Source organism: Talpa occidentalis, unplaced genomic scaffold, assembly GCF_014898055.3.
Source record: "Talpa occidentalis isolate TD23 unplaced genomic scaffold, MPIMG_talOcc4v2.1 talOcc4.13, whole genome shotgun sequence".
Lineage (NCBI taxonomy): Eukaryota > Metazoa > Chordata > Mammalia > Eulipotyphla > Talpidae > Talpa > Talpa occidentalis.
Genome location: NW_023601322.1, coordinates 5708991 through 5723038, shown reverse-complemented (window position 1 = coordinate 5723038; position 14048 = coordinate 5708991). Strand labels below are relative to the sequence as shown.

General features: G+C 42.2%; 1 long non-coding RNA gene across 7 annotated transcripts in view; it reads left to right on the top strand.

Moving 5' to 3' along the window:
* Positions 1-361: 361 nt before the first annotated feature.
* LOC119242985 (uncharacterized) overlaps positions 362-14048 on the top strand; it is a 40349-nt gene continuing 26662 nt past the window's right edge. For 4 of the 7 annotated variants that reach the window (XR_008551332.1, XR_005124596.2, XR_008551333.1 and 1 more), the window contains exon 1: positions 881-1208. This is a non-coding gene — a long non-coding RNA (uncharacterized LOC119242985). Of the gene's footprint in view, positions 518-880; positions 1209-10904; positions 10998-11238; positions 11428-11891; positions 12465-14048 lie in introns of those variants that run through there. The other 3 variants (XR_008551331.1, XR_008551334.1, XR_005124600.2) reach the window with 3 other exon arrangements.

Sequence of the window (14048 nt, the reverse complement as noted above, 5' to 3'; positions counted from 1 at the left end):
TTAAAAAAGAAACATTTTAAGGAATTAGAAGTTAAAGAAAAGCATTCTTCTCCTGATTCATGAAGTCAGTAGTGCCCAGGCAGCAAAAGCAGAATAATTACACAAAAAGAAAAGGACAAAGTAGTAGCCATCAAGGGCATATATACAAAATGTGAACAAAACATCCAATCGAGACACATACAAAGACCACATCAGTTCCAAGTGACGGTTACCCCAGAGGGCGGGGCTGGATGGAAAACTGATGAGCAGTTGCCAGGGGCTGGGCTGAGACTCAGGGGAGGCACTGACTGCAAAGGAGCCTGAAAGAATTGAGAAAAAAAAAATTATTGAGATGTGATTGATATAGAATAATATATTAGTTTCAGATATTTAGCACACGGTATTTATTTTTTTTTTTTTTTGAGGGTAACATAGTTTCCAACACCGGTTATGACTTCGAGGTAGAGGATCGCACCTCCTTTGATAGATGTCACCCCAGCACCCCCTCGGCCGAAGCTCCCACCGTCCATCGCCCAAGGTCGGTCGGTGCCTCGCCACTCCGCTCCCCACTCCACCTTCTTCCCCTCCGGCCGCCTCAACTGTGCGGATTTCTGGGACCAAGCTTGTCTGACATTTGCGGTGTATCCGGTAATGGCGGGAAGGCTGCCGAAGGGCGCTGCCTAATTCAGTGCGGCTCCAACGGGAGGGCCAGGGGCCAGGTTCTGGGCAAGGGAATCAGGGCCTGAGAGGGAGGGAGGCTGGGCAGGGCAGACTTCAGAAGACGCTGAGTGACCAGACGGCTTGGTGCAGCCTCAGATGCTCCTCCCTGGGCAGCTGCAGCGGGGGAGGGGGTAAAGGTAGGAAGACCCTGAAACGACTCTGCAGCTGCAGCCGGATCCTGAGCTCATGCCAGGTCCGTGTCTGGACTAGACCGGTTGAAAGGACTCTGAGGAGGGCGGGCGCAGAGAGGTCGGCCTCAGCTCCTCCCTCCAATCTCTCCTCCTGCCCGAAGGACATTTCTTTCTTTTTGTTTGGCTTGAAGGCCCTTGACTATCAACCCCAGCTGAACCCAGATGGGGGTGGGGTGAATGAAGGGTGACGTGCCACTGAAGTCCTTGGTGCAGGAACGACAAAAGGTGACTGCCCTTTGGCTTGCATAGCAGGACAAAGCTCTTGCCTTCACTTTAGGCCTGAAGGCTGACAGGACTCCCCTTGGACAGCAGCCACAGGTGAGCTCCACCCATGCAGACCTGTGCCCAGGGGCCCTGAGGCCAGGCGGGCCTTGTCCTCCTGGACCCCCTTCCAGGCGCGCCCTCTGCACGGAGCTGCTCGGAGGCGGACGGTGTCCCCTGCAGTGACCCTGGGCGGGGGCTGCCAGGGGAAGACATCCTCATTCTCAAGAGCGCAGCCTGCTGAAGAGCTTCGGTAGCCCTTGGCACACGGTTAATGGCGTCTGGGTACCATCTTCGAGCCCGGGTGGGCAGCACAGCGCGCGGGAAGGCAGGCCCCTCCCCAGGTCTCTCCCCTCCAGACCGGCGGGTCTGCGGGCTGGGGCGCCGTGAACTCGGCTGGCGCCTGGGCCCCTTGTTGGGCACGTCTTTGGCAGGCGGCCTAGACGGGCCTCTGGACACGAGGCACGCGAGGACCCGCTCCCCAAGGGCGGGGGATCGGGGCGTCGCCAGCCTCGGGGCGAGGCGCAGGTCGCGGGCTCGGGATGGGGCCAGGAAAGCTTCCAGGGCCGGCCCCGGCCACGTCTGCACCGCCGCAGCTGAGCGTCGGGAGCCCCTCCGGGCGCGGCCTCCGTGGCTCGGGCGCGGTCGTGTCGCCCCCGGCGGCTGCTTTCCGGGCGCTTCTCTCCACTCGGGGCGCCGGGGCGCGGGTCCCCCTCAGGCTTCACCCCGGCGGGAGTCCAGGGTCTCCCGCGCGCGGGCCGGGGCCCCGGATCCCGGGGCTGGTCTTCCCCGGGATCAACCGGCAGAAAAGAGGAGGCGCAAGAGGGGGGGCGACCCCAAAGGGGGGACACTCGGGTTTTACGCCCCGCGGGGCCTTCCGGCAACAGGCGGCGCGGGCGCCCCCCGGCCTCGCCCGGCCCCTCTCCCCGCCCGCGGGCGGCCTCGTGGCTGCCGGGAGCCTCCGCCGCGCCCCCACCGGCCCCCGCGCCCCACGGGGAGGGGCTCCGCGGCCCCCCAGCCCCGCGCCCGGTCGCGGGGGGACCCGCCCCGCCAGATGAAGTCACCGCCCCGCGCGGGCGCCGCGACGAGGGCGCGTCACTGCTGCGCGCCGCGCCCAGGGCGCCGGGTCCGTGGCGGGAACCCGTGGCCGGCTCCGCCGCTGGGTGTCGGGGCTCTCCGGCCCCCGCCTCGCTCGCGGCCACGCGGCGGCCTCCGGGCCGGGACGGGCGGGCGCCCAGGGGCTGGCCTGGCCGCGCTGCCGGGGCCCCGCTGCCGGAGCGCGCGCCCGGAGCCGGCGGGTCGCCGGGGTCGGGCCCGGGGGCGGCGGTCGCGAGGTCGGGGGCCGCGTGGTCGAGGGCAGCGAGCGCTCTTCTGGGGGTGCCCCGCGGGGCGGCGCGAAGGCGGGGAGACTCCGCGCCGGCTCCCCGCCCTTAGGAGCTCCCGGAGGCCGCGCCTCCCATAGCAGCGCCGGGGTCTTGTGTTTGCGGTTTTGACCCATTTGGCGTTAATTTTTTTATCTGGAGTCGGGCGGGAATCCAGGTTCATCCTCGTCCACGTGGAAATCCGTTTCCCCCCTTTTTCGAAGAGAACGTCCTCTCTGCGCATGTGGGCTGCAGCCTCGTCCGAGAGCATGTCCCGCGTGTGCGAGGGTTTCTTCCTTTCTCCTCTTTTGTTCCGTTGGTCTGAGTTTTGATTGTAGTTTTGTTTTGAAACTGGAAAGCATGTCTTCAATTTTGAACTTTGCTCCCACCCCCCAACATTGGGGGTTAGGATTGTTATAGGGCAGCCCCGATATTGAGCGGGTTCCTGGCTGTGGGTCCTCACCCGCGCGCTTACAAGGGCCTTATGAATACTCCACTACAGACACACACAAAAGGTTCATAAAAGGTTTATTTACAAGGGAAAAGGAAATAAGGAAAATGGACAACTCAGGGAGAAAATAGGGAAATAAAGTCTTTAATGCGTCCTACCCGATCAGCTGACCTGGAAACCCAAAGGCACTCTCCGAGCTGGCCCGACCCTGCGAGCTGGCGGAGAGCCAAAATGGGGGACCCCCCCCCCAAAGCCCACGTGTCTGGCTTAATACCAACCTGGCTGCTGAACCCCACCCTCAGGTCCCAGCCACCTTCCCTTGGGTGGGGATGGGATGTGGAGTTCCCAGTGTCTTTGGCTTTGGCCTGGGGTGGGGGTGGAGTCCACAAAGCCTGTATGGAATTAGCTTTAGGACAGCCTTTTTCCCCTAACAGTCTGTGTTTTGATTGCACAATTTTGTTTTGAAATTGGAAAGCATGTCTTCAGTTTTGTACTTTGCTCCCACCCCGCAACATTGGGGGTTAGGATTTCAACATAGGAAGTTTGGGAGACTCCAGTCCGGCCGGAGGTTAGTGGAGCAGCACCTGATGCGCCGCAGGAGACACTTTGGAGCATGTTAAATGCGCAACTTCACGTTTGGATTTTGTATCATTTGCCAGTTATTTTAAAATATGCCAGTCTCATCAAGAAGAAAAACACGGAACTGAAATGGTGTTTCCCTAGGCTTATTCTTTTCTAATAATTTTCAACGTTTATGTGAACCAGAACATATATAACTTAGTTTTTGTAGATCTTCACCTAAAAACGTTAAATTAGAAATAAAGACATAGGCTCTGATTTTGATGTCCCCTCTGAATGAATTCAAAATAGAAATATAGTTGGAACACGTACTCTGAACTTAGCCCTCGAAATCATTAAAAGCTGACATCAAAAATTTTCATTGTGAAAACAAAAAAAAAAAAAGTGATATTCTGTTAGTAAACAGTTACATCGTGGTTTATATTAAGTCTAGCTCGAATGCTAACACTGAGAAATACTAGCTACAGAATATAAAATCCTTAGAAGAGATGAGAGAAAGCGTAAAAGACAAAATGAAGTAAAAAAATTAAGGCTACTTATTTACATGTACAAATTGCATGTAAATAGCTCCTTGTTCATGTTAGGAACCTGGGTGCAAAACTTTATTTTGCTTGGACCCTGAAGGCATAATTGTAATTATCAAAAACTTTGTCAGGTCTGGGCCTCCCTGGTGTCTCAGCGGTTGAGGGCTGGATTGCCAAGCTGCCCTCAGCCTCTGCAGCCCCGGTTAGATCCCGGGCTGCCAGAGAGGGTCCCGCATATCACACATACCTCTCCTACTGCACCCGCTGCTCCTCTCAGCAGTGTGTTTCGTCAGTCTGCCTGTTCTGCTCCCCGCTCTGGTTCTGGTGAATCCTCTCACCCTCCCGCGCTTCTGACTGTACCCAGTGCTTGTATAAATAAATAAATAAAATCTTAAAAAAAAAAAAAAAAAAACCACTTTGTCAGGACTAACTCCAATGCTACGCTTCAGTTTAATTGAAAGGCATAGTCTCTCAGAAGCAGTCAGTGCTAGGATGAATCTTGTTTCAATCTTCAATTTGTTTTTCAATTTTAAAGAAATTTGTTGGGGCATAACAAATAAATAATACATATTAGATTCATGTATACAATGTATACTATGTAATGCTTTGATATCTACACACTGTAAAGTGATCAGTCCAGTTAATATGTGTCTCCTTAGTTATAAATTTTTTTCTTGTGATGAAGACTTAAAATTTTAATAATTTTATCTTTGAACTCATATATATGAAGTCTGATTAGATTATGGAGCCTATGCTCTAGCAGGATATACAGATGATCGGTGTCCTCCATTCCTTGCTGCCTCGTTCTCTATGACTGAGTTTGCACATCTGGGTGTGCACGCACGCTTGGCGAGAGTGGCAGTCTCAGGAGGTCACACTTCTTAACTGAAACTTATATAGATGTGGGAAAAAGTCACTGATGTTCAAGAAACAAAAATACTCCAAAAACCCTATGTTACTCCTTCTTCTGCTACCTTCCCATAGTTGCTAACCACTTATAAAGATTACAAAATGGAGTAAAGAACAATTCATAGTAAGTCCTGCCTTCTGCATCAGTCAGCTACATAGACGATATCCATATAATGTGCATATATTATGATTTGAAATAAATCATTGAAATAAAATGACTTAAATCAAATATATTTTTCTATTATTCACAGATGAAATGAGTTATCTAATTATTTCAAACTTGAGCATGGGAATAATTAATATTACATGTATCACTGACTATACATATATGAAAGATGTATGAATAGCTATTAAATGTTTTCATAATTTTAGATATATCTTAAGATTCTATATAGTATTAAGTATACAATACAATATCAACACAATGACTTTCACTCTGATTCTGGTTAAGAATTTTCAAGATGGAAGATATCCACGGAATTAAGTTTCATATCTTGTGCATGGGGAAATTAAAGAATAGAGCTGTTGAATGAGTTAGGGACATGAGTTGCTAAGAACTGGGGCTAAAAACCAATTGTCGGTCCTGGAGACAGCAGCACTGCTTCATGCTGTTCTCCCTAGAAAAGCTTTTGGGAGGAATTGAAATTCAATATAGATTTTGAGTGTCTCCACTTTTGGTGTCTTAAAGGTTATGAGATTAGATGCTGGCTAAGAGTAAGAATCAATAGAGCTTACAGCCTGGAGGACAGAAATAAATAATGAGAAACTAGTAAACATTGACTTCACTAAGAATGTATTTGCTCATATTTTATGCATCTTCAGTTGTACTTACTAAGAGATGAGCTAAAAGATAAAGATTGAGTATGTAGATAAGTGTATCAATCTGGACGGTACTGAACTAACTGTGTGCTCTTAGAACACGCTCTAAGAAACCTTTAATTTCCTGACTCAGTCCTCACTTAAGCAAGCCCTTAAATCAAAGCCTCACCATGTAGTCAAGAATATCAGCATAATGCTTACCTGCAATATCTACTATAAGATCACAGAAAATAGCAGCACTCGTGAAATTGACTTTTCAAGAAAAAGTATACATTGCCTGATTATTTTAATCTTGGAGTTCTGTGCTTATTAAAATTAATGGAGCTAGGTGGAAATATTTTTGAAGTATTTATCTCATAATTGGGAGCTAATAGAAGAAAAGGGTTACTGGACAAGGCAGTTATTAATTCAGTTTCTTACATATCGGAGTAAGTGCAAACACATATGCTATACATGTACTTACCTAATGTTAATGTTTAAATGCGTATGTACATAAAGCAGTTGCTACAAAGAAAAGCTGCACAAGGCAGAAATACAATGAAAGAATATGTCTAGTTCATGAGTTCAAAGGAGACAGTCCTGGGGAAGTCATATTTGGGATCTAAAGAGGAATGGATGTTTCCTGTGCACGGAGGGAGAAAAGACATTCAAGACAGTGAGCAGTGTGAGGTGGCAGCTTCCTGTTTCAAAGAACTGAAAGAAGGCAAATGTGACTGTTGGTAGAGAATCCAGTGTGCTTGGTACAAGATGAAGCTGCAGAGAAAGGCAGTGACCAAATGTGACTGTTGGTAGAGAATCCAGTGTGCTTGGTACAAAATGAAGCTGCAGAGAAAGGCAGTGACCAAATGTCCCAGCCAAGGAGACTGTGTTGAAGAGTTGAGTTTCACTCTTTAAAGAGTGGTAGAAAGCCACTGAGTGTTTGAAAAAAGAGAGTGCCATTACATATGTGTATTTAGAAGGCCCCCTTCCTGGCTAGCCCAAGGAGAACGATTAGCAGAAAAAAGATGTATAGAAAATCACCTAAGAGACTGGAAGCTTGATCTTGGGATGGCTGAAGTGGAGAAAAGATGAAATACCCCAGAGATATGAGATGAAAACGGCTGTTGATAATGTTTTTATTACTGGGAGGAATGAAGGTGTAGGGGCGTGCCAGAGTTGTGGCCTTGACAGATACCAGCCTCATTCAGAGAAAGGAAAAGAAGAATTGTGGCAAGAGATCCTGAGTTTTGTATTTGATACATGTGTGTAACTGGTGACGTGTTCATGTATGTAACCTGGATATGTTACATATAAAATGTTATTTAGACAGTTTCATGTATAAGGTCTAGTCTTAGTAAAAAAGGGTAGAACTGGAATTCATGATCGTATATATTGTAAATGAGGTTGTGGAAATAAATGAGATTGTTTAGGGAAGATGAGAAGAAAAATATATCCTGGACAAAGTAAAAAAAAATTCTAACATATATAACTACATGGAAGAGGTGAAACTGAATCGGGGTGGTGGGGGGCAGGGGTCAAGTTGAATAAGCCTAAGAGCATAAGAGCAAGCTTTATTTAGTTAAAATAATCATAGTAATTATTGTTATTTCTACTGCTATCATTGTCATACATATTGTTATGTGGTAGGCAGAGTAGTAGTGAAGAGAAATCAGGAGAGAGTGATTTCAACAAGGGCAAGAGAAGATTGTTTCAAAAATAGGCAGTTTTTACAAAATTAAATTCAAAGTGATCATAGTCCTAAATATTAAAAGCAAAACTATAAAACTCCTAGAAGCTTGCTAAAGGGAAAACCTGGATGACTTTAGTTTCGGCAATAACTTTTTAGATACAACACGAAAGGCATACTCCATGATTAAAATTTAAAACTCTTGTGAAAGACAATATCAAAAGAATAAGAAGAGGCCAGACTAGGAGAAAATATCCATAAAAGACACATTTGATAAAGGGAGAATACAGAATGTTAGGGAGAATACAAAATGATTTCTTAAATCTGAACAATGAGCAAACAAATAACTTGATTAAAAAACCAGCCAAAGTCCTTAACAAATAGCACAAATGATGTTCAATGACAAATAAGCATATGAAAAGATGTCCCCTATCATGTTATCAGGGAAATGCAAATTAAAACGAGATAAGTCTATGCACTGACTAGAATGGCCATCAGCTAGAACACTGATAACAGGACATGATGGCAAAGCATTTCCACTTGGAAATGCAAAATGGTTCTGACACTTTAGAAGAAGGCTCTGAACGTCTGATCCAGTGCTTGTACTCCCTGGTATTTACCTAAATGAGTTGAAAACTTGTATCCCCACAAAAATCTTCACAGAAGGTTTATAGCAGCTGTATTTGTAAAGGTCATGACTTGTAGCAACTGGTCCTTCAGTAATTGAATGGAGAAACAAACTGTTGTAGATCCATGAAATGGAATATTATGCAGCCCTAAAAATAAATAAGCTTTCTAGCCATGAAATAATATGGAAGAATCTTAAATGCGTATTACTGAGTGAAGAAGTCAAACTGAAAAGTTTAAATACCGTATGATTCCAACTATCTGATATACTGGAGAAGCAAAACTTAGAGGCATTAGAAAAGATCAGAGTGGTCGCCAGAGTGTAGGTGTTGGGGGTGTGGCTCGAAGAAGTTCAACACGGAGGATTTTCACGGCATTGAAAATACTCTGTGTGATGGATGCATGTCACTGCCACATTTAATGACAAAGTATTTTATTGCTTTCATTTTCGCAAAATTGATAGTTGTGATAAAGGTTTTCACATAATTATTCCTTTGAGTGCAATGCCGTATTAGACAATGCTTCTTAAATCATTGTCAGCCTGGTTTGGGATGGCTATTAATTCAGAGGAGCTTTTCTTTAGTCACTGTTAAGTTTCTATGAAATTAGAATAATTTGATGTAGATGCGAACTGACAATTTATATATTATATTTAAATATTACAATCAGGTTTTCATATGAAACACAATATTAAGAAAATATTATCAAGTAATTTTGTGATCATACAAAAGCTACTTTGCTTTTCACTCTGTTATAGTAATATCTAAATACATGTACCGGTTGAAATGCACTCAAATGTATATATGTCAAAGCAAAAATGGATTATTCAATATGACAAAAGGTTGTTCAGTTACCACTTGCAAATATTGCAATGTTTTTACATTAATTTGAGGGGACCGCTAGGACCAGAAATTAGAAAATGAAAAAAAGCATAAATTGCTCTGCAACACAAGAAACACTATTTTTTTATGGAATAAAATGTAAGATTTACATTTTATTTGTATATCTTCCCCTGAGAAGGAAGATCTGGCACATCAAGTAATTTGACATTTTTCTTTCCTAATGTTTCTACTTCTCAAGTACTCTGCACAACACAGCAAAAAATGTTTATGATTTTGGCAACAATGCAAAACAAATCTGCTGCATTTTGACAGAGCTGCCTTTTGTTTAGAAAAGATGGAGGTGACATATGTGAAAATGAGGGGAGATTTAGGGTTACACCTTTCCCTGTGCCCAGGTGTTGTTTTTCGAATGAGATAGACATTTTCGTGTTCTTTAAAACACTTGGTTTGTGTTTGTGTCACCCTGTAACCCAGGGCCCCTTCCGAGAATGGGTCTGTTTCCAGAGCTGAGATTGTCCAATAGGTTTGCCATGCTGGGGTTTAGGGTCTGTAGCAAAAATTGCTTCTGTATAAAGATGGAGATAAAACTCAGCGCTGAAGAATAAGCAGAATACTGACTCTAAATCGCATACCACCTATAAATCTAGGGAAGATTTGGTTCAAGGGATACATATTGGAATAGAGTTCACATTTTAAGTGGATCAAGTTCAAAGTTGACTGAACTAGCGTGGCTATACACTGGCTTCCACAATCACTGATTTATTTGTAATTTTTATCAGATATTTATATAAGTTCTTGCCATTCACATGAAGCTTCCCATAAAAGTAGAAGGCAGAGAAAAATGGATTAAGGCACATTGTTTTATAACATTTTGTAAGTTATTAATTTATGACCTTATTTGGTGAAAGTTTGTGACTTTCAGTCAACCTGCCTGTCTCCAAACCAATGGAAATAACCTAGAATATGACCATTAGCATAAAATATTTATGGCCTGTGTCAAGAGGTACTGATTGATTTGTATCATCCATAGTAAATCAAATTGGAATGTTGATGAAGTGATTCCTGTATTTAATTCTAATAGTGGAAATGCATTCAATCATTCTCTCTGCATTGACTGCTTAGACATCCAGTGAAGGGCACATAATTCAAAAGAGCAAGTCATTCCACATGCAGTCCAGCAACTTTAATAATTTTAGTAACTTAAAAGGATGTAAAGTTTTTGGCAAACATTTGAAATAATAAAAAAAATGGCAAATAACTACACATATTGAAACAAAATACATTTCTCTGTAATGGAAAGAATGAATATGTAATGCCCAGTTTATAAAAGGGCCAAGTTTGAATTTGCTATGGGCATTTTCTCTATTATAAACTTAGAGAATTCTTAAAATATTTTAGAAAATGTGCAAGTTTAGAAAAACATTTTCTTCTACATTTCTGTTTCATAGTTCAAGTTAAAAGTTTTGTGTTCTGGCTTGATTCAACATAGTTTTACTATGTCAGAAAGATTTGTTCAATTTCATCACCCTGAGTGAAATTCAAAGTAAGATCAATTTAAAATTAAAGACATAGATAAATGAAGAAAAGGTGTTGTATTTAAAAAATATTGAATTATTTAAATTGGAAATGAAATAGATAAGATTATATATTCTTAGTAATGAAGTAACCAGAAATTATTTTAAAAAGCGAGACTATTATCATACACCATTATTAAAAACATCTGAATTTCATTACACTGAGACACAATGTTGAAGAACTTAAAATCAATGCAGACCTGTATATCAAAACAATGAATAATTTGTGCAAATGATATACAGTGATTGAATTACACTTCTATAAAATCTGCACTTAAGGTGATATGGACATCTTTTAAAAGAACTGTTAAAAATGGTAAACGTGATTTAACGATAAACAAGTTCATGTCTAAATTTTAGAGAGTCTACAGTATAATTTATTATGTCAAACTTGCTTTTAGGTTTTACTACAGGAAGGATGTGTGTTTGGAATACCCACAGCACTCCAGGCATTTTCCTGCATAACTATTTACACTGTGCAGTATCTTGGTGAGGTAATCTTAAATTGTCTTAATTGTCATTAAGACTGAATGTTGGAAGATTTGTTCAATTTTGCCCCTGAGTAAAATTCGAAGTAGGAACAATGAATCAAGGTCTCAAGTCACTGCTGTCACCATCACAGTTACCCTCATCTCTGCATATGTGTATTAATATTTATTATTCTCCCCTCCCCAAGACCTTTAAGTATGTGTTTCAATGTGTTTGAAGGCAATCTTTGTGTTTTTCTCTTCCCAGGAATCATAAGAATTTTAGGAAAAGTTTGCAAAGTGACTATTACAAAGTTTACCTATATCAACATTGAAATTTCAAGTAAAAAAGAGATTCTACATGGTCGGCCAGCTACCACAGAGCTTAACTGTGCCCATCTCATGAAACTTCAACTCTTGAGTAGTAAATGAAACTGTTTTTTTTAGGTGCCATGCAGTAAGTTTATACAAACCCACATGTACACAATTACAGTGTTTAGCATGTATTGTGTATATAGTAAGAGCTTTGCATTATCTTATTTACCCTTCACATTAATCACATTATAGTGTATTTCCCATTTCATGAATCACAAAATAAAAGTTTAGGGCATTAATAAGTGGTAATATATAGAGTCATTCCAGAAATTATAAAAGCTCTCTACATTGTTCGAAGGGTGAGCAAATGATACAAAAAATCTATATACAGTGAGTAATGCGCTCAGTGATTTTGGAAAACTTAGCTTCATGTGCATTTCCTCAACTTGTTTCATATTTATCTATGACATATTTTAACAGACTATGGAAACAACATTTATATTTAACTTTCAAGGCATCACAAAAACTAATTTCATTGGTAGCTTCACATAAGGAATTGTTTCATGCAAACTGTTTTCTCAATACCAACTTTTATATTCTTAAAAACATAGCTTAGAATGAGTATCTCATTTTTTTTTAATCTATAGAAGTATGTTATTTTAATAAAAACTTTTTAAAATCAATATAAGTCAACATTTGATCTCTTTGTTTGGGCAAAGAGAATTGTATTTTTATGTCAGAAAATTTCATCTTGCCTTAAAGGTACCCAGGAAACAATAGTTCCAATTCTCTTTTTCATCCAATTTAGTATCAGCTAACACCAGAGCTTCCCCTCACTTTCAGGTAGGGAAGCTTCAGCTTCTGGGCCGTAGCATTTATAACCGTGGGTGCCCTCTTTTTAAATGTGCTGCTTTTTTGATATCATTGTGTGGGCAGCTTTGTGTGAGACTTCTGAGACCTGCAGGGAAAGTAAATAAAATAGGACTTATTTTTAAATTTTTTATTTCCTCCAGCTTTATTGAGGTTACTTGAAAAACAAAAATCATATATATTTAAGATGTACAATGTGGTGTTTTGCTAAACCTGTGTGCTGGGAAAATATTACCACACATACCATCACTTCACATACTTCTAACTTTGTATGTGACTGCTGAGAACAATCCTCAGTTCACGTCAAGGGTAAGTACGTTACTTATTATTTATTACAGAAAGTATCATTAACTGTAGTTGTCATGTGGTACCTTAAAACTCCAGATGTTACTCATCCATGTCACTGAAACTTTTTGTCCTGTTAATGACATCTTTTCATTCCCTACCTTGCAGACCCCACAACCACCATTCTATATTACGTGGAATTTTAATCCATATCTGAATATACAGAAAATTCTCCCATCATTAAATGATAAATGCCATCATTTAAGCGACTTTGTCTCCTCATATAATTATTTTTTAAATTTTGTCTCTCGACTGTATTCTGAAGAGTTGAAACCATATCAGGAATCCCTTGTATATCCTGGTATCATTATATGGATAAGCAGCCAAGGTCCAGGAAATTCAGTCATGAACCCAAGGGTACATAATATTAGTGGCCTAGAGAGAAGCTGAATACATTACGTGAGTCTGTGTAGTTTCTTCAGACACCAGGAGCACTAAGAAGCCATTGTTCTGCCTAGAGGTCAGGATACTGATGCCCCATCTCCAGCTTTCCATGGTGCTGGAGAAGGCCAGTGAGTCCTGTCAGCCTTCAGGGAGCAACAAGTTCCCATGACTCTGACCTTCTCCAAGGAAACACGGCACCAGGCAGACACATAATTCTAATTTAACATTGGAAATTTGTGACTAATTCCAATATCCCACAGTACTGCCAATGTCGCCAGATCATTTTCTTAGATAACTGATTAACACCTGTCACTGTCATCAGAACCACAATCCCCATACCCTCTGACTGTTCCCTTCTCTCCCAAGTTCATTCCCTGTGTTTCTTCAAATCATCAAGAAACTGCTCGATATTCTCAACAATCTCATGAATTTACCATTTTGTTCAATGGAAAGCAAGTTGGGCCCATGAGGATGCTATTTCTCATGGAACCTCAATTCCAACATCACCAGGAAGATGGATCTTGCCCTCTTGGTCGCTGACTTCCTCACCACCATTTATTTCATTCACGACCACACTTTACCCACATTTCCCCAGTAGTTTACACTTGAGCTTGCCATCTCTAATTGCTAGAATTTCTAAAATGTCAATTTTAAATATGTCTTCCTCCAAACTCTACCTTCTCTCCTTCCAGCTTGCAGCAATTGTTCATCTTCAAGGCTCCTAATTCACTGATACAAACTTGACTTCTCTACCCATTGCTCCCTTTGGGTTTTCATCTCCTTTATTACCCAATCTAGGCTTCGTGCTATATCAAGAAATTCATCACTGTAAAATGCCCATCACTGTTTGTTCTCACCTTTGTTACAATATGCAAGTTTATCCATGTCCCAATGTTTGCAGAGCTGACCATTGTGAGTCAACTTCCTTAGAGTGTCTGGGTGATGAAGCACTCCCTGCCATAGATAAACCATCATGGGATTTTTAGGGGAGGGAATGAGAGTAACTGAGTTTAGTGTTGAAGTAACAAGCAATGATTCATGAAAAGAAAGCACCAGTATCGGAGAGGAGGTAAAGCAATTATCTGAGACATGTGGGTGTTTGTTGTCAATAGAAGAGCCTGTACAGAATGGGAAATCATTAAGTTTAGTGAATACCATAGTAGT